The sequence below is a fragment of the Tamandua tetradactyla genome, chromosome 2 (assembly GCF_023851605.1).
Source record: "Tamandua tetradactyla isolate mTamTet1 chromosome 2, mTamTet1.pri, whole genome shotgun sequence".
Lineage (NCBI taxonomy): Eukaryota > Metazoa > Chordata > Mammalia > Pilosa > Myrmecophagidae > Tamandua > Tamandua tetradactyla.
Window position 1 is genome coordinate 95618832 of NC_135328.1, and position 21582 is coordinate 95640413.

The 21582-nt window shown below is 39.2% G+C and overlaps 1 long non-coding RNA gene across 3 annotated transcripts in view; it reads left to right on the forward strand.

Annotated features, from left to right (window-relative positions):
- Positions 1-21582, forward strand: part of LOC143673593 (uncharacterized) — a 115007-nt gene that overhangs the window by 47328 nt on the left and 46097 nt on the right. For 2 of the 3 annotated variants that reach the window (XR_013170472.1, XR_013170474.1), the window contains exons 2-5: positions 13329-13436; positions 13731-14982; positions 16400-16534; positions 18348-18513. This is a non-coding gene — a long non-coding RNA (uncharacterized LOC143673593). The remainder of the gene's footprint in view (positions 1-13328; positions 13437-13730; positions 14983-16399; positions 16535-18347; positions 18514-21582) is intronic. The other variant, XR_013170473.1, reaches the window with a different exon arrangement.

The window sequence follows — 21582 nt, forward strand, 5'->3', positions numbered from 1 at the left end:
GCTTCTGTCTCTCACTGAGGCCAGCAGTGCAAATTGGCCCCCAGAGAAGGCTGAGCTGTAGTATGTGTGATGGAGAGAGTAAGCATGTTTCAGCCCAACTGGAAAATTATCCTCGTGATGAAGGATCAGGCAGTAACATGATGTTTTGTGAAAGGGAGTTCATAATCCAAGAGAGAAAGGCAGAGGAGTTTCCTCCCCAGGCTACCTAGGGGTTATGTGAGGTCATCTTGCAGTTCTTTCCATCATGGGTTGTTTCTGCAATTGTATGACTGACACCAGGGATAGCAGTCAAAAAGAATAAACTGGATGTTTTAATTAGGGGTTGAAAGTGTGAATAGAAAGTTCCTTGTCTAATCTGTTAGTTGGGATTCTTATCACAGTCAGAAGTCTCTTCACAAAATTTCAGAGCAAAATACATCTAATCATTAACCTGTGAGTATAACTGGAAAAGAACCATCAATAATGGTTATTCAGCACCTTGAGGAGATTCATTTCCTGCCGTAAACTTTAGTTATAACTTCTTTTTATATATTCAATAAATTTTAAAATTTTCTATGGATAGTTCTTGTCCAAAATGCTCCCCACGGAGTCTCTGGTCTTTTCTTTCTTTGGTGCTCTGTCAGCAGTGTTTCTGTTCTGAGAATTTTGGCTGTGGTCCCTTGCTTAGTTCTTCCTCTCTTGCCTCTCTTTTTCCTCAAGTTCTCTCCACTACCTGGACATCTTCCTCTTTTGCTCTTCATCCTTTCCCATCAATTCAGTTTTTCCTTCCTGTCTTGAAGACTTCTTGCAAATTTGACCTAATTTTGAGCAAGTGAAAGTCAGCTGTCCACCACCATCTTTTTTCTTGGGTTAGGAATGACTACATAATATATTGTTGAAGAGAAAGGAGGTCATAAAAGGATGTATTTGTGGATTTACAGTTCCTGTTCACCTTGCTTGGTTTTTAAAATAAAACATGTTTTGGGGATTGAATCATGTCCCCCAAAAGACACATTCAACTCCTAACCCCCAGGCCTGTGGGCTTGGACTCACTTGTGAAATGGATCTTCAGAGTTCAGCTCTAGATGAGGCCATGTTGAATCAGAGAGTGGGTCTTAATCCATGTGACTGGAGTCCTTATAAAGAAAGGAAATCTAGATAGACACCCAGGCAGATAAGCAGGAGTAGAAGGCCGAAGTTGAGAAGAAGCAAGAAAATGGGGCAGTTATCACATGATGGAGGCAGAAATGCAAGCCATGGAGCCCCAAGGATTGAAGCAAGACAGCGCCAGAATGCTAGAGGCTCTGGGACAAAGTCCAGGAGGGATCTTGGACTTCTAGCCATGAGACAATAAATTCTAACCATGACACAATAAATTCCTGTACTTTAAGCCAGCTAGTGTGTAGCATTTATCAGAGCAACCCTGGAAAACTAAGACCAACATGCTTTCTAATTATAGAAGAAATACTTTTCCATTGTAAAAAGTTTGGCAAAATAAAGAAAGATAATGGAAGAAAACTACCCCATAATCCTACTTTCTAAAAATAACCACTGTTAATATTTAGCTGTGTTCATCCCCACCATACACATATGCAGATATACACATATGTGTATATATAGAAATTATGCATGTACACATATACACACAGAGTTTATCTGTTTAAAAAAGCTATATCAGGTGGGTCACAGTGGCTCAGTGGTAGAGTTCTTGTCTGCCATGCCAGAGACCCGGGTTTAATTCCTGGTGCCTGCCCATGTGAAAATAAATGATTAATTAATTAATTTAAAAAAGCTATATCTAGCTAATAGTCAATATTTGTAATAAAAAAGCTATATCAAGCTAATAGTCAATGTTTGTAATAAAAAAGCTATATCAAGCTAATAGTCAATATTTGTAGTGTATTTCCGTGCACTGGATATTGAGCTATGCATTTTATTTGCATCATTTCATCGTCATGACAGTCCTTAGGATAACGTATATTAGTCCTATGTTAGAAATGAAGAAATAGGGACCAGAGAATTAAATTACTTGACCAAGTTAAATAAGGATAAAAATCCAAGACAATAAGAACCTATCGTATTGACCCTGAGCTCTTCTGGTCACCATTCTACTCCACTGATAATAGATTTCATTATTTAAATTTAATTTATTAGGAATTAGAAGATTAACTTTTAAAGACCATATAAATTATAAGTTTGTGGAAAAAAAGTATGTATTAATGATGTCTCAAAATATATCACTTTAAATTTCTTGACAGAACATGGGACTGGGAATCATCCATGCGAAACACCACACAATGAACTCTATTTTTGTTATTATCCTTGCTTCTTATTCCCTCTTTACTCTTCCAAAAGAACTAATGAATTTGTCAAGTGAAAAAGGGAGGGCATAACTCACAAAGGAATCACGCTCAACTTCTCCCTCCATTGCCAACCTCTCACTCGCTGGTGGAGTGACCAGCACACACTGGTAGGTATGAAATCCATTGCTTTCTTCCTCATTCCACTCTCCGAGTATTTCCCCATTGAGATCAATCATGAAACAGGCTGGCCTCATGAAATGCAGAAGGAAATTGCCAGCAGACTTTGCCTCATCTGGAAAAATTATGATTTCCCGTATAAAATAGGAAAGATTAAATCTATATAAACATTTTAGTGTGTGTTCTGGATGTTTTATTTTCAACATTTGTGTATTTTTTTATGTCAGTGATTTATGTCCCCTAAAACAATACTCTACTGGAATATTATCAGAGGTTTTACCACATCTTCATATAAAAATATCTGTGTGGGAAAATGTTTTATACATGTGCACTTTGATAATCTACCTTCTCTCATAATGTTTTAGTGACATACATTTTTAAAGGCTGCATAATTTTTTATTTTTTAGGTTTGTTTCTATATTGTTTGTGAGCAAGTAAAATATATCTATTTTATCAGTGTGCTTCAGGGGGCACTGCTGCAGAATTTCTTCAAACTAATATCATTTGTTTCCGGAATTCCCTATGAAATGTCAACATTGCCACATATTAAGAAAGTAAAATTAGTACGCATCCTAAAGGGTATTCTTGTAGCACCCGATTTCAAATGCTAAATAACAAGGTTAATTTAGAATCATAAGGTTTTATGCTATAGGGGATATGAGCTATAATGTAAGGATATTCATTTCACCCCTTCATTTTATGGATGAAGAAACTGAGTTTATGGCTTGCTAAGGTCACCCAACTAGAAGTGAAGTCTTCTGCCTAGGAACAGTGGAGTCTTCCATAATACTTTAAAATAGAAGACATTTATTTATTCCACTATTCCCAAAGATTTTTTTTTTTTTTGAGTTATAGAAACTGTCTGGAAGATAATTCTTGATGGTGAGGGGGCCTCCAAATTTCTTTGATTGCATTTTCGTATCTGGATAATTACCATTCAGTCAAACCCTGTAGTTAACTTATGCATAACTGGAGACAAGTAAAAGAAGTCATCACTTCACCATGGGTAGGCATGGGACTTTTAATGATAACTGGCTCTGTGAAATCATCCCTGGTAGAGGTAAGCACTTGTTCTTCAGTGTTGCCACTGGAACTCCCTTTGGTACACTAGAAGTATCTATTTCACTCTGTAGAAATGCTTGTGTGTGCGCTTATCTTCCGTATAGGGTGCTTCCTGGGGACAGGGGCTGTCTCCTTCATCTTTGTACCTTAATGACAAGCACAGTAAAGCTCAATAAACATTAACTGGACATGGGATGGTGTGCTGTTTTGAAAGGATGATGTGCCTTAGAAAAGCCATGCTTTAATCTTGATCCATCTCACAGAGGCAGCGTTTCTTTTCATCTCTATCCAACACTGTAGGTTGGGAACTTGATTAGGTTATTTCCACAGAGATGTGACTCACCCAATTGTGGGTATTAACCTTTGATTAGTGGTAGATGTGACTCCACCCATTCCAGGTGGCTCTTGATTAGTTTACTGGAATCCTTTGAAAGAGGAGACATTTTGGAGAGAACAGCAGAGCCACAAAGGGAGAGAGCCCACACAGGCAGAGACGTTTGGAGATGAAGAGGGAAAATGCCCCCAGGAGACCTTCATGAAGCAAGAAGCGTGGAGAGAAAGTTAGGAGATGTTGCCATGTTCACCATGTATGTGCCTTTCCAATTGGGAGAGAAAAACCCTGAACTTCATTGGTCTTCCTTGAATGAAGGTAACCTCTTGTTGGTGCCTTAATTTGTACATTTTTATAGACTTACTTTAATTGGGACATTTTCACAGCCTTAAAACTGTAAACTTGCAACTTAATAAATTCCCCCTTTTAAATACCATTCTGTTTCTGGTATATCGCATTCCGGCAGCTAATAAACTAGAACAGATGGTGTGGCATAGACCAGAAAAGATCAATATTAAAAAAGCCCGGTCTGCTGGGTACCCCCGTCCACATTCTTTTGTTGTTGAGTTTTTGCCATATTTCTGCATAATGTTTATCTCCTGCCTATGATGAAGATATTCATTATAAGAAATATGTCCCTAGTTTGTGGCATTTAGAGATATATGAAAATTAACACGCAGGGATTTTTTGATTCCACGTATTTTAATTCATATGTGATCTTTAAGTGTTTTATTCACATATTTACCTTTATCCTAATAATGGTGGTTCTGCCATCTCTAGAGGCAAAAAAGATTGATAGCAACATTAATTAGAGACTTTATGAAGCAGTATATCTGAAAAAGCTTTCAGTGTCATAGTTGCTTCTGAGCACTTGTGTGACTTCACGTTGAACTAAATATATGAGTCAGGATTGCTAACTGTTGTAACAAACAGCTCCCAAATTCCTAAGGCATAAAATAGTACTGTTTTTTTTGCCTATGAACAGCCCAGGGCAGATGACCCTGGTCTGATAGTTTTACCTCAGACACTGTTTTGGGGACTCGGCCTTGTTTTAGTAAGTGCTGCTACCTTCCTCTAGATCCTCAAAGAGTCCTGTCCACTTGGATGATGGGTTTAATGGGCCAGATCTAGAAGTGGTCTTCTGCCTTCTGCCCACATTCCCTTGGTTGTAAATAGATCACATTTCACACCTAATGCAAGGGATGCTGGGAAATGTTGTCTAGCTTTACATGCCCAGGAAGAAAAAAAGAAATTTTTTTAGTGAACAACCTCCTAGTCTCTGTCTCACCAGCTCAGGCTGACATCTTTCCTCTTAATTCTCACATCATTTTTTTTTTCCTTAGTCTTCTTAAAAAGCTTAACATATTCTATAATATATTCATTAATTAAAATCTATTAGTAACATAATGGGCTCCACATTATGCCCATTGAAGGGAGTTGTAAAGAAAAATCCCTGGGATTCAATCTAGTTCAAGTTGTTCTCAATCTTTTTAGCTGTTAGGGTATGTGGAAGTCATGAAATACTCCTATTTAATTCTGTCATCCAAGCAGGCAATGGTATGATTGCATGGCTACCTAGCCCACAGAATTCTTTAAGTGCTACTTTGGTGTCCAAAATTTTTGCCCAAATATTTATTTGTTGCTTATTCATTCATTTGTTCAGTTTTTGCCTTCTCATATTTTGCTGAAAACAAGCTGATTTGAGTAAAATGTATAAGCATAAAACTTTAAATTCTCCCTAAATTTAATTTTCCTTGAAAATTTAGAAAAGGCTATTATTCATGTTTATTAGAGGGTGCCAGATTTGAGAACCCCTGGTCTCTACTTCTCTGGACATGGCCCTCGTCTTCTGTTAATATGTAAGAAGTTTGAGTTTAGGGACCTTGTCAAATGGAAAACATTTTATCTCTAGCTCCATAAACTCTAACCTTAGCTACCAACTCATCAAATTTTCTTTTAAAAGAAACCATTACTTGTGCAATTTTAAAATATACTTATTGTAGAAAAGTTTGAAAATATAGGTAAACAAAATGACAGAAATTAGGAATGCTCATTATCCCACTTCCTGTAGAAAAATGCTATTAAGATATACACCTTTCCGTCTTTTTTTAAATATGTGTGTATGCCTGTGTGTTTTTCTGTATGAGTATACTTACAGTATATGTAATCTTCTACTACAGGTTCATACTAAGTTTTTGTAACCTTTGAATTTATTAGCGTATCCATTCACTAGACATCTTTTTACTAATCTAACATTTTGAGCATATTGAGCATAAATGAATTAATAGCTTATAAAGCAAGACCTACACAAAATTCAAATTCATATGAAAAATGGAATTGCAGAGGGAAGAGAATATAGGGCAGAGAATAGTTGAGGGCAGTTTGGTTCTGAAACAGTTTGGCATATCAGTTAAGGGCTCAGAGTTGGGTTTAACCTTGAAATCACAATAATTATAATCATGATGTAGATGATTTTATATGAACTAAATAGTTATGTTTGGATCAATAGTTCAAACACTTCATTGTACTGTAAACGTGACACCAGGATTCATATTTCCCAGCTCTCAACTTATTAACTACAGTCCTCTGGCTTAGGTTTCCTTATTTATTAAAGTATTTGCCCCATAAAGTCCCTGGTATATAGTAAATGCTCAATTAATATTAGCTATTATGATATTACATGGGAATCTAAAAACACTTCTGACCTTATCTGTTCCCTTCACAGCAGATAGTAGTGTCCCCCCTTTTTTTTTGCATGGGCAGGCACCGGGAATCGAACCCAGGTCTCCAGCATGGCGGGTGAGAACTCGACCACTGAGCACCATGGTCTGCCTAGTGGTGTCCCTTTTTAATAGGCTTTAAATCAGTGGTTCTCACCTGGGAGGGATCTCCCCAGCTCAGGACATTTGACAATATCTGAAGATATTTTTTGGTTTTCCCAACTTGGGGGAGAATGGCTTATTCCTGGCATCTAGGAGATAGAGACTAGGGTTGCTGCTAAACATTCAACAATGCATGGGACAGCCCACACCCCAAACAAACAACTGTCCTGCCCCAAATGTAATACCCCATGGTTGAGAAAATCTGCTTCAAAGAAAAGTATATACCATACTGTTGTGGACACAGGAATTTATGATCAAAGTCACTCAGGAAGTAACCTCTCCAAACATTAGTTTGCTTGTCTAGAAAAGAGGGTAAAAGCACTCAGTTCATCTGGTTTTTGGAGAGATGAAATGAAAACCTGTACTTAACTGTTTTGCAAAATAAAACACTGTGCAAGTATAAGTTGGTTCTAAATCAGTGCTTTTCAACCTTTTATTTTTTACTGCATCACTGAAGAGCTTTTTAGACACTTGTTCCTAATCATTTCCTCTCCCATGAAATTTCGATACCACAGATATGCTATATATCTTTCTAAGTCACATAAAGTTGCACTTTAGAAGCACAAATCACTGTAATATAAGATTTTTACTACTCCCCCCTCCCCAATTACCAGTTTTCACCCCCTTGGGGCAATATTGCTGCCATTGAGAATACATGTTCTAAATTAAAGAAGAGTGAATTCTGAAAGTAAAGAAGTGTCTTTTAATGATATTTCCTTACTTATTAAATTAAAAGTAGCTTAATATCACCTGTTCCACACTTGGGATTATATTGAGGCATCAACAGAAAACTCAAAAAATATATATTATATTGGCTTATGATGCTGATAGCATTTTAAATGGGCAGCAATGCTTATGAGAATGAATAGAGAGCGAGTGAAATCTGAAAATGCAAAAATAAGTTCTGATAGAGAACAAAATAATATGAGAAAGTGAAAAGGAGTTGAAAGCTTTCCAGAGAGGCAGCTAATCTAATTTTAAGTATATCGTAAAAAAGAAATATAAAAGAAAGGTTTGAAAGGCAATAGGATGGAAGGGAAATTGTGTTGGATAAGGAGGATGAGGGAAATAATATCAACTTTTCTCTTTTTTAGGGTGAAAGTTACCGCAATTGCTAGGTAGCTGCTCTCTGCTTTGTATGAAAAGGAAAGATTAAACACAACTAAATCTGCAAAGCCTGGGCATGTCACACGCTGGGGAAAATTGGAAACTGTACAACCTCTAGGTTAACCACCTGGGAGTCAGGCCATAGGTCTGAAAGGGGGATCTTTACATTGCTGGGTCTGATTTTATCTATCCCCTTTATTCCTCCTGCCTGCTGCACCACCACCCCCCTCCACCCCCATGTATAAATCTGTAACAGAAGGTAGAGAAAGTTTTTCAGCCTTTTCTCTTACCACAACGCTTACACAAACCCTCTTTTCTGGCCGGCTGGTCTTCCAACCTCCAAGCAATTCTTATGGGTCCCCACATCCTTGTTTTTGCTTATAACCAATACTTCTGTTTGGACTGCCCTCCTCAACCCTCTATTTTCTACCTTATACTCTTATTCCTTTTAATTCTCACAGTTCCATGCTGATGATAAGGGTAGATAAGAGGCTCACTTTACAGATGAGGCTCAGAGAGGTACACAACTCCCCTGAGGTCACACAGCTGTCAAGCTAGAACCCAGATCTCACTGAAAATACAGTGTACTTTCTATCCTGGCTGTCTGCAACTGGACTCACATATTGTAGGTCCCCAGTTAACATCTTTTATACAGAAGAATGTTTACATATATTTACCTTGAAGATGGATGAAGGAAGAGAAACATCAAAGTTATCTGAATTATACATTTTATATTTTATTTCCTACTCATCTGTGTCCAATAGCAACTGGAAATAAAATCAAATGTGATTAAAAGGGGAAATGTTAGAATTGTATATATGGAAATAGAATAAAACTTTTTTTGGAAACCTGTGTAACGACACTACATGGTGCACCCTAAATTAAACCATGAATTATAGTTAATAGTACAATCATAAAAATGGGCTTTCATCAATTGTAACAAATGTTCTAATCCAAGGCAAGGTATTAATAATAGGGTTGTATATGGGAATCCTGTATTTTATGCGTGATTGTTCTGTAAACCCCCAGCTTCTCTAATAAAGAAAAAAAGCCTGAATCTTTGCCTTCTCTTGGCGAACATTTTGTTATTGTCTGGGATGAGTTCTAAATGTTGACTCAGCAGTGTTAATATCATACATCTTGATCCTATATAGCGCATCGGTACTTTTTAGGTATATGCTGTGGGAAATTATAAATAAAGGCCTAGGTGTACAGTTATTGCTGGGTTGTGTGTACCTTGCAGGTGGAATTATTTGCATTTGTTTTTGTATCTATGAGCCTAGGCAAGCTCTGGAACATGACTGGGGCTTAACACATGTCTATTGATGCAAAGGAGCTATTGTTTCCCTCCTTCTCCTTTTGGTGTATCTGCCAAGTTCATAACAATTCTGCCTTCTCTGGGAACTGAGAATTGGCGTTGGCTAGTTTTTCCCTGAACTCCCACCCCCAACTGTTGCTAACTGGCCAGGTTGTTGCTAACAGGCTACAGGTGACTGTAACCTGGCCAAATTCTCATCCTTGAGATTTGGAGTTGGGATCTTGAAGGACTGAGGGTCAGTCTCTGTGGCTGAACCCATTGTATGTAAACTCAGAAGCTGTCAGGCAGCCATCTCATGGACTGAGGAGCAGAGAAAAGTAGCTTTCAAAGGTTGAAGACAGAAGCAACCTTACAGGGAAGAGCTGAGACAGAATATTGGGAAAGAATCCTGAGGGTTGCATTTCTGCATTTGATTCCATGAGACACCTGGTATTTTTATAATGAGTTCCCTTTTGTATTAAAATTAGCTCAAGCTGGTTTTGATTATTTGTAACTGAAAATCCTCTACCTATATCAAACTTCCAGTTCCCCATTTTAATGAGGAAAATTATACTAGGCAGAAAAAATAGGTAAGGTGGAGAGACCAAACAGTAGTTAAAAAATTTTAAACAGAAATCATTTGGGACTCTCATAGTATTAAAAAATGGCATTGTAGGAATTGGTGGAATAGTTGAGGGGCTCTGTGCATAGCTAATTTTGAAGGGATAGGTAAGGAATTTTTCCTTCAAGATGCAGCGGGAGCATGAAGAGAGAAAAATAATAAGTGCCTAAAAATGATGAACCACAACCAATGATAAAGAAAAAGACCAGATCATTAAAATGGATTACATAAGAGGCCTAAGAGTCATTCCTTGATGCCAGTTGAACGTCAGTCCTGATATCCAATCTATCATCAAATTCTTGTCTGTTTCCCCACTTAATCTCTTGAGTCTGCTATCCATCTTCATCTTAGTGGTCATTATTTCTCACACCACCTCCTGCAGTGGCCTTCAACCAGGGTTTCCTGGTAGCCACTCTTGCCTCCATTGGTTCTCCACACTGCGGCTATAGCGATCTTCTAAAAATACCCAATGGCTCCCATCACCCTTTCCAGGGAAAACATTTAGTGGCTTTCCTTGACCTTTCCTGTAAAGTCCCATAAGGCACAGCCCCTGTCCACTGTCCAGTCTCATCTAGCCCCCACCCCTGCTCTAGCCATCTGCTTCCTTCCACTCTGGGACTTCTGAAAATATTGCTCCTTCCCTTGGAACATTCTTATCTGCCACCTTTACCCAGCTATCCTTGACCTCTCTGTAGAATAGTGCTGAGTACTACCTTTTCTACCATTTGTCAAAGTGGCAGTTTTACTCCCCCCACCCCCCTGTTATTTGGTTGTCTGTGTATTTTACTCATCTATAAGTACCACCAGGACGGGAGACATCCGCTTTAGCCTCTTGCTTTAATCTTAGAATCTAACAGGATGCCTCACAAGTGATCAACAAGTGGTTATTGAATGAATAAATAAATAAGGCAGTAAAGGAAATAAAAATCGCACAGACCAACCAAAGAAAACAGCCTCCAACTAACAGATGCTTTTCCAAAGATTGAGTTTGTAGTTCAGAACTTTGTAACTCACAGTTTCTCTCAGATACCATGCTATTCATGAACACTACTGTTAGTGATACAAGTAGGGGTATAAAGTTTTTGGTGAATAAGATGTAATTGTTAGTAGGCCTCCTAGACTAGTCCAAAAAGGCCTGTTTAATTCATAGTGTCCCTAAAACAGTAGTTTAGAGCCCTAACATCTATTAAACCCCTGTGAGCCTGGAGAGGGACATGGGGGCACGGAGGGTAGGAGAACGTCAATTACAGCAGCCCACAGAGCTCTGTGTTGGGAACACATTCTAAGATCTGCCATCAGATTGTGAGCATGAGATTGGGCAGTGATGGGAATTGGGGTGGGGGTGGGAGGTGAGGAGAGCCCTGGGTGAGTATTTGAAGGGACAGGTTGCTCTTGAGCCGCTTAACATGGTGGGCTAGGATGGGCCCTTTTCTGCTCCCTCTACGTATGTTTCTTTTGAAACTGCATGAACTTAAGTCACGGGTAATACTTAACCCTGCTGGAAGGAAGAGCTTTCTTTCATCTTGACTATAGAGTAGCTGTAATTTTTGCTAGAATTTCTGTATAAACATTCCATGCTACTAAGGATTGAATTGCATCCTCCCCAAAGCCATGTTGAAGCCCTAATGCCCGTTCTCACAAATGTGATCCTATTTTGAAATAGGATCTTTGAAGATGTTATTGGTTAAGATGAGACCAGACTGGCCAAAGTGGGCCCTAATGCAATGACTGGTGCCCTTAAAAGGAGAGGACATTTGGACAGAGACCGAGCACCTGCTATGATGGGAGCAGAGATTGAGTTATGCCATGAACAAGAGTACCATGGGTTACCAGCAAACCATGACCACAACCCGACAGGTTCAGAGGGAGCATGGCCCTGTCGAAACATTGATTTGGACTTTTAGCCTCCAGAAGTGAGAGACGATAAATCTTTGTCTTAAGCCACCCAGCTAGTGGTCCTTTGTTTCAGCAGCACTGGGAAACTAAGACATGCCAAGAGCACCGAGAAGAGAGGAGATTCCAAAGGTGGAGGAATTAGTACAGAAGCCCTCCCAGAGAGAGGGCAGTGAAGTCAATTTGTGGGAGGTGATGACAGACATTGATCACTAGAAAGAATAAGAAGGAAAGATGTAAGGAAAGAGAAAACACAGATTGCTTGTCTGAGAGTGAGGGACATGAACAATTCTGCTATTTAAATTATTAGACGGCATGCCACAGTGGCTCAGCAGGCAAGAATGCTTGCCTGCCATGCCAGAGGACCCGGGTTCGATTCCCGCTGCCTGCCCATGTACAAAAATAAAAAAAAAAAATAATAAATAAATAAATAAATTATTAGATTTTCCAACAGATATTCCCAGAGTGCAGCTCAATGGAGAATGCACTTGCTTCAGCCTGATAGAGGATATCAGTTTTATTTTAGAAAGAATAGTCTGGCTTCAAATTTAAGAAACTCCAAATCCCAGAAAATATCAAATTATATGAACAGTTACATTGTAACAAGTTGTTTTAATGAAACGAGGTAATGTACAGTGCTCTGAAAAAGCATTTGTTAAAATTCCACTGAGAAGGATTGCCTGAAATTAAACCCAGCATCCTTTTACAAAGGGTTTTACGAATAGCATCCATGCAATAAGAAGCACGAGAATTCTGATGAGAACACATTTTTCAGAATTCATCTCCACTGTCCCTTTCTTTCAGGAGGTGGCCTCTTACTTGTGGCTACTGGATGCAACCAGTGAACCGAATACTTGAAACCAATTTGCTGGTTTGAGAAGAAGTTATTGATTCTTGCAGCATGTGTATACTTGGAAAATTTCATTGTTTAACTCTGTTTGAGGATGATTCTTGCCTCACGCTACTTTAAGTCAGGCCCATGGCTGAGGTTATAGGCTCCCCTTGCTTCCCTGAAGTCCTTGAGGAGCTAAAAATGATGAACAGGTCTGAATGTCAGCTCGATTTAAGAATATTGCTGTGCTTCTCAGAAAATGTCTGGTTAAGTGAAGAATATTTTTCGTAAGCATGCGCTTTATCTTGAGGAAAGAGATTAGGAGAAAAATTTCCTGTGTGTTCTGTGCAGTGCCAAGAGACAATGGCAGTGATTGATAAGACGCCAAATTAAATATATTTCTGGATCTTACTTAAAACTATTACTGCTTGAAGCTGTCCGCAATTTATCGTTTCAGAATTACAAAGCCTGATCAATGTATTTTTTGTGTCATATTAGCGTTGTTGGTCATTTGAACTTAATTTATATTCTTGATGTAAAAAGCCCCTTCCATCACTGTTGAAAAAAGTTGCAGAGGGAATATCAGGCATATACCTACTCCCTAAATAATCTTGTGTGTTTGGTTTATTTTTTTTCCTACTAAATAAAGTTCAGCTCTTTGGGTAGATGAAAATGAACAAAACCTCAGGACGTTTCAAGTTATCATCTCTTATGGATGTCGTTAACAAAATAATTAACATGCTGCGAAATGTTTCCCTTCAGATCTTGGGAATGTGGGACTCACCCACTCCCCTTTTCCCCTAGAAATATTACCGTTGACTTAGGGAATGTTCATTCCAACAGGAAGTCCACCATTTTGAACCAGTTTGAGTAGCCTTTTGGACAAGAGGGAATGATTTGATGTACTGTTCCTAATCACCACTCGTAAGACCATCATAAGCAAGTATGCTGGTAAGTCATGGCTCCAGAAGAGGATTTTAATCCACACAGGAAAGTTCCTTTCTGCTTAACAGGTAGAGACATCTCTGACCCCTACTGTATGGGTTATGAGGGGAAAATAGGCCCGATGGTTATTTATCCACTTCAACTTAGAGTCTTTCTAATATAGACTGTTATGTTTTAGGGTCTCATTCAAGTGGGCATCTGGTGGAGAAAAGAATCTTATCAATATTTTCCTCAAACATCTACAGTGTAGGCTTTTTTTTTTTTTTTGATAAAAGCATTGACAAATTGTTTCTCTTTCAGGACCTGGGGTTGATTCAGAAGGCTGTCATGATATGAATCAGAGACCACAACCAAGGAAAGGATTCCAGCATTGAGCCAAAGGCTCGACACAGGGCAGGAGGCAAGAAGGAGCAGGCCTTAAAGAACAGGGCAAGGGACAAGCTGTGCATGGACAAGGTCACTGTAGGAGAAATATTTAATTGTCTGTTGTGATTTTTATCAGTTGAAACTGGCCAATCTCATAGCTCCAACTTAAGGGTCTTTTTTTCTTTTCTTTTCTTTCTTCTTCTTTTTTTTTATTTAAACAGTTTTGTTCCCATACCATACAATCCATCCTAAGTGTACAATCAATGGCTCTTGGTATAATCACATAGTTGTGAATTCCCTACCATGGTTAGTATGAGAACATTCCAATTTCTCCTGAAAAAAAAAAAAACGAGCAAAAATCCCATGTCCCTTACATTCCCCTATTATTGACATTTAGCTTTGGTATAGTGCCTCTGTTATAATTCCTGAAAGAATATTACATTTTTACTTTTAGCTGTAGACTTTAGTTTGCATTATTTGTATTTTTTTTCCATATACCACCCCATCATTAACATCTTGTAATAGTAAATGTGCATTTGCTCTAGTTCATGGTAAGAACTTTCTTCTATTTGTACAATTTAATAACTTGCATCACCCACTCTAGGTTTCACTGATTTATACAGACCTAGTTTTTATCCTGTAGCTTTCCTTCTGGTGATATTTACCACCCTAGCCTTCATCTTTCAACCATGCTCACATTCAGCTTTGTTAATTACATGTACAGTTTTGTGCTACCATCACACAGTATTGTACCATCCATTTCTGAACATTTATAATCAACCTTTGTTCTAGTTTGATAGCTCCACATTTTTGTGGGTAATTCCATACCTTTCCATTTTTCTTCCACAATCGATATTTTCCTTTTTCTTGTGCATTCACTGACTTGTGCAGGCATTACTCATGCCTGTGCCTTTGTATGAACTGCTCCTGCTTCCCAGAATGTTCTTCTCCTATCGCCACCCTTGACATCTTCCTCATTTTCCAAGGTGTAATTCAAGTCTTACTTATTCCCAGATACGGTTCCCAGTCCTCTGTGTTATTTTCCTTTTGTTGTTATTATTTTAACCATTCTCATATTCCTTCAGCATTTTGTGAATGGTATCTCACACTCTGCTGCTGGGGTGTGAAACCCAGAGGTGTTCCATCCTATGTGTCCACAGCACCTGGAATGAATTTGGAACTCAAGGTAGGCAGGTATTTTGAGGCTTGGTATTAGTAAAGACTTAATTTGTCAAACTAAATTGAATTTAAAACACATAGTAAAACATGAAACAGATCCTGGAAAGAATGTTTAATTGGCCATGCCTTTGATTCACTTTGCTTTTCTATTTTTTTCCCTAATACTTTATTCGAAAAATTTTGAAATATGTAAAAAAGTTAAAAGAATTATTCAGTGAACATTCATAATGACACCTAGTTTCTATAAAATGTATTTTATATTTACATTATCATGTATTTATTCATCTATCCATTCATCTACCATCACATCTTTTTCTCACTCATTTCAGATTTAACTGATGTTTGAAATACTTTTGACTTTGGAATCAGATCTGGGTTTAATGTCTGGATTCAGGCCTTACTTGTTGTGTGATTTGGGGGCCGATGCTTAACCTGAGTTACTCCCCCACTCTGTAAAATGGGGAAAATGAGGTTGTGTTGAGAATTAAATGAGATAATGTTTACAGTGTGTGTTCAGTACATGGTAACAAGAGAAAAAAATACAACATAAATATTTATTTAGGCCATTAGCACTTATTCTCAATAATTTATGCTTCTGAAGTTGTGCTTTAGGCCCAGATGGAAAAGAAATTCACAGAAAACAATGTGTCAGGTTCTTCCTTGCTATGAGCAAGAGGTCCCTAGATCCAAGAGGTGAACCCTGGGGATCTGGGCTTCAGTGTGAATTATATTCTGAACTCTCTGGCATAATTAAAAGACCATAGAGCTACAGTAGAATCACCAATTATTTGTTTTCAACCAGACAAGATAGAGGATCATAATGCTTATGCAACAGTCAGAGGAAAACTTTGTGAAAAATGGATGCGATTAGGAAAGAATGCCAGTGCTCCCCAGCAGTCATAAAAGTACCTCCTGAGCCCTGTGGTGCAGGATTTTGCATATTTTCTGGGTATAAACGCTCATTAGCACAACTCTCCTGTCTAAGGCTATAGAATACCCCCAGTTTAGGGAACCTTCTCTTAATTGTAACCATCTTGCCCCTGAAATGACCCTGGACAACTGTGATTGGAGAATAGAAGAGGAGTTCACCTCCCCTGTGGCCTTAGACCAGGCAGCATTTGGGACTGTTGGAAGGTTGGAAAAGGAAGATCTCTTTCTTCATTTCCTGCCTGGGCCCTCACCATTCCCATTCTCATGCCCAGTTATTACCATGCCCTTCAAACCTTTAATTTAATCACATTGAGTTCAGTTTGAATAAATAAAATCTTGGTCCAGCTATATGAATTTTTTCTACTACACACTTAGGGTGTAGTGTTGGAACTGTGTAGTAGATTGAATTATGTTCCCCAGAACAAAAAAAAAAAAAAAGAAGACATGTTCCTAATCTTAATCCATTCCTGTGTGTGTGAACCCATTGTCAATAGGCCCTTTTGAAGATGCTGTTTTTGGTTAAGTTGTGGCCAACTGAATCAGAAGAGGTCTTAATCCTATTCTTATGAAGAAAGAAAGCCACAGGGAGAAACCAGAAGCTGGAAGTCAGCAGAACCTGAAAGAGAAAGGTGAGGACATCATCATATGATGGGAAACCCGAGGAACCCAAAGCTGGCCAGCTAGTCAGACTGCTCCTGATCCTTGGAGGAAGCAAGGCTTCTAGCCTCTGAAACTGTGAGCCAATAAATTCCTGTTGTTAAGCCAGCCCACTATGTGATGTTTGTCATAGCAGCCAGGAAACTAAGACATGTCTCTTAATTTCAAAGTTTGATTATGTGTGTCTGCAGTGTTAACTTCAGATAAATCAGAAGATGCCTCATGTCCTTCTCCTCTTGATGCTTTGCAACCTAGATGACATATCACATGAATTGATAACACATCAATTAATCAAATATAAGTGCCTGCTTTTCTTCAGACCTCACCCCCCACCCTGAGACATGGAGTCACTGAGTCTTGGGAGGCACTTGGAAACTGCGTTTTAAAAATCTTTACAATTTATTTGACTGTACAACCAGGATGAAGAACTCATTCTCAACTATAAAGCTGTGAAGTTATTTTATTTTTTTTTATTTTTATTTTTTTTTCATGGGCAGCCACCGAGAATCAAACTCAGGTCTCCAGCTTGGCAGGAGAGAACTCTGCCTGCTGAGCCACTGTGGCCTGCCCTGTGAAGTTCTTCTTAATAAAAACAGTGAGTGATGAAGCATGTGTCTTCTTTTGAGATGCAGAATCTTAGTCAACCTTTTTATTTTTGCTTTGTTTTGTTCTCAGTTGCTAGCCTTAAACTGAAAAACTAGATGAAATGAAAAGATTAGGAGCAATTTCAAAATAGAGTAGGTTGGGGTGAAATAGAAATAAGGCCAACCCAATAGAGCACTTGAGGAGACTCTGAACTCAAGTGAAGAGGAACTAATGATGTTTACCACAGTCAACTGTGAAGGCTGAGAATTCTCAGGAAAAGCATGTATCTTTGGACAAAAAAAGGCAGGCAGAAAAAACAGGCTACTCTACTTCATCAACTCTAAATCATGCATATTTTACATTCTAACATCTCAGGCAGCTGTGAGCCAGGTGCAAATTGGAACATAGTTGTCATTGCTTATGCAATACACATTTTGTTATTTATGCATACCTGAACAAACTTGGAAAAACCATTTAAGGACCATTTGAAGAAATAATAAAATCCTGGTTGTTGACTGAAAGCCTATTATTGTCATCTGCTAATGAGATTTAAAAAAAAAGTAACAGTATCAAGGCTTTCAGATGGCATGTTAGTTGCTAAGAAGAAAGTTCAGGAGACGATAGTGAATACATCTGAAATAAACACTGCTCATCCAATCCTATTGATGCCACAGAAGACAGTATCGTGTGACAAATGGGAACATAACAATTCTAAGTTGAGAAGTGAATCAGAAGAGTTGGACTCTAAATGTCAAGAAGTTTGGGGTGTAGTATAATTGGCAGAATTTTTCTCTTTTAAGTGGTACTTAATAATGGTGCATCCTATGACCAATGGTATCTTAGATTCAGTGTGATGCAGCATGTGTGTTGGTCTTTACAAAGAAGGATGCTGAAGAAGGGTCTTGATTCCAAATAATCCCCTGAAGAAAGCATTTATAAAACTATGGAGGTGGGGTCTAGGGAATCACAAATGTGTGTGTGTGTCTAACTCCATAAAGGCCAGCTTCTGGGATGTGAAAAAGAGGGAAGAACCACTGTAGTAAATTGGCTTGTCTACCCCAATTTAGAGATACTCTTAATATTACTCTGCCTTCCTATGACTGTGAACTTATTGTAAATAGGGTCTCTTGAAGATATTATTTTGTTTAAGGTGTGGCCCAGCTGAGTAAGGGCCTTAACCGGTATTACTTTTAAAAGCAGAAGAAATCCAGGCATAGCCAGAGAAACCCATGGGGAGGAGCTGGCAGTCAACAGAAACTAGAAGACAAAAGAGAGGACATTGCCATGTGATGCAAGTCTGGGATACAAGCCAAGGGACCCCAAAGATCACGGACAGCCAGTACCAGAATGTTACAGTCTTTGGGTGGTAAGTGTCACCTTGCTGATGCCTCAATTTTGGACTTCTCCTAGCCTCAAAACATGAGCCAATTAGTTCCTATTATTTAAGCAGACCCTCTTACGGTATTAGTCATGGCAACCCAACTAACACAACCACCATATATTTTATAATAACGGTTTTAAAAGAAAGCAACTGGGTTTCATTAAGAAAGAATTATACCTATTTTATGAGGAATTTTTAGAGAATTGTGTGGGTATGTAAACAGGAACAGATGGATATGTCCAGCAGGCTTTCCTAAGGTCTTTCGTAGAGTCCACCCTGAGTTTAATAACAATGACAAGAACAGTATCACCATGACATGGGAGATGGGAGATGGTGAGTTGGAAAGGTTTGGCTTCTTTTAAGTTTCTTCAAATCTGTTTTATAGAATTGTCCCATCTCAAAGTTGGAGACCAGCAGTCTGTTCCCCTTGCTTGGGTTGGAGAACTCCTGAGTAGTCATTTTCTCTATATTTGGATACATCCAAATCCCTCAAGATCCATAATAAACAAGTCCCATCCCTCTCCCAAGGGTTTTGATATTTCAAAATAGATTTTATATCTCAGCCTACTCTTCCCCAGGCCTGAATATCCCATTTCTTCAAAGATTTACCATAACCTATTTTTTTTGCACCCCTTCCCATCTTTGAGTCTCTTCTTAATACCCTCCAGTTGATCTGTAGCCCTTGTAATTAGTAACATAGATTGCAGTTTCTCTAGGAGTCTTAGGTCATGCCTGCTGTCCAGGCTTAGTTATCACGAGCAACCCCTTTCACTCTCAAAAGTTTCTTGATTAGAACAACATCTTATATGGTCAACCTGCATGCCACTGAACTGGGGTGATAGTGAAAGGTGGGCTGACTAGCAAAAATCTGAGCAGGGCTCACACTTTCCAAATTCTTAGTATTTAGTACTTAGTACTGCAGCAAAGTAGATGCATTAGTGATTTGGGCCATATATCACCCCCAGTGCTTCATATTAAGCCTGTGGCTGATGGAAAACTTCAAGTCCTGTCCACAAATGTTGCCACTAAAAACACATCCCCACCACCCCCGTGTCATATTTGTGCTACTGCAAGTTCTTTGGTCTAGGTTCTTTGGATCTCGGTTCCAGCGTTTGTTCCTGTTAAATTTCATTATCATAGGATTCAACCTATTACCTGTCTGTCAAGACCTTTGTCATCCAAATTACTTGCTTATCCCTTCCAATTTCCTGCTATCAAAAAATATAATCTTGCTTCCTTTTCTGTAAATATATTGCATGGGACTGAGTCTCATGGCACCTCGTTGGAAACCTCTTTCCATTCACGTCTTAGGAGTCGTTTACCATGACAAACCCATTTAATTGTCATCCAGGTCATTCTGGCTATTGCATGGTAATATCTTGAGAGATCTTAGCAAATGCCTTTTGAAACTTCAGCTGACCAATGTGGAATTCATTTTCCTAATCTATGCCTTTTCCTATCTAATGTTCCGAGGGAGGGAGGGGAGGGAATGGAGGAGGAAGAAAGGAGGGAAGGACTGTGGTTAATTCTGATATGACTTCTTAGTGAATGCATGTCTTTTTAGCATCCATGGGGCCTTGGAAATGTAATGACTGGCACAGAGAATGGGTTGGTACTCAGTGAATATTTATTGATCCAGGCACAATTTTTCACTGAAAAGTAAGTAGACGATCTTGCTCATGGCTCTTGCTATGAAAAGAGCCTATTTTTTTTTTACACCTGCCAAGGACATCTGCTTTGGGAAGTTGTAACACGCAGCGTAGGTCCACACCGGACTATAAATTGACTATTTGCTAGTCATGTAAATATTTTTGCTGAAACTAAAACATGATTGAGGCTGGAAGTGTGAACCGAGTCCAGAAAGTGCCAGCTCTTTAATGTAAGCAATTAATTAGGCATCCTCTTTAAGTCTGCCGATAGGTCCCAGGGTGTTAATCAAATCAAATCTCACCAGCTGCTGAGAGAACAGGCTCTTTCAGGATGGATTCCCTATACTAAAAGGGAGAGGGATGTAGCATTGAAGTGTATTTCCTGGGGCTTCAATAGCTAAGGACACTTATAAATGAATTCTGGGCAACTGTTATGTAAGCAGGTCCAAGAATAGATCAGAAAACATTGCCTTCAGTTGGCTGAAGTATTGCAAACAGTCTAGATTTGGAGGACAAACAAAGCTGGGTCCACCTCCTGGTCCTGCTTCTTTCTAGTCTTGGAAAATCTTGGAATCTTCTTGAACCATTGTTTCTTCAGCCATAAAATGGGAGTGACAACATCTCCCTTGTAGGGGTTTGTAGGGATGGGAGGATATACAGAGAGCACCCAGCACAATAATCAGTGTGCAGGGAGGATTCCCTACGTGGCAGCTGGGGTGGTGGTAATGGTGCTGGTGGTCGATGTATGAATGAGTTCTGGCCCCCACTCTGCTCCTGATTTGTCCTCTCTAACATTGCACATACCCTTAACCTTTCAGATCTTGCGCTCCCTTATCTCTGAAAAGGCAGAAATAGATTAAATGGTGCTCCAGGGCTGGCTGCCCATCACATTAAGACAGACCTGAGAATTGAGGCAACTTTGTGATCAATAGAGTGAAGGATGCTGACGTGTGGGAGGTTGGGGTAGTCACCAAGTGACTGAGGTCTCATCCCTCTGGGTGTTCATTTACCCGACTCCAGCCCCTTCCCCCCGCCCCCCCCCCCCCCCCCAGCACAGGCTGGAGGCCGCCAGAGGTGAGCCATTATCCCCCACCCTCCTCACCGAGGCGGCCTGGCTGTCACCATGGCAGGAGGTCAAGGTGGGGCAGGACTGTGGAGGTGAAGGAGACGCTCAGCACCATGTCAAGGGCATGTGAAAGGAAAGAGTAGGTTTGGAAGTGTGGAGAGGGTCTGGTTTTTATTACTGGAGATTTTTCAAGTAACATTTACTTTTTCTTTTATGTTTTTTCCCCATCACCAAATTAATACATGGTTATGCAGAGAGCTATAAACCTACAAAAGTTTGAAGGTTACCACCAGTAACATTCTGAGTATGTCCTTCTGGTCATATATATAAAGCCTCATA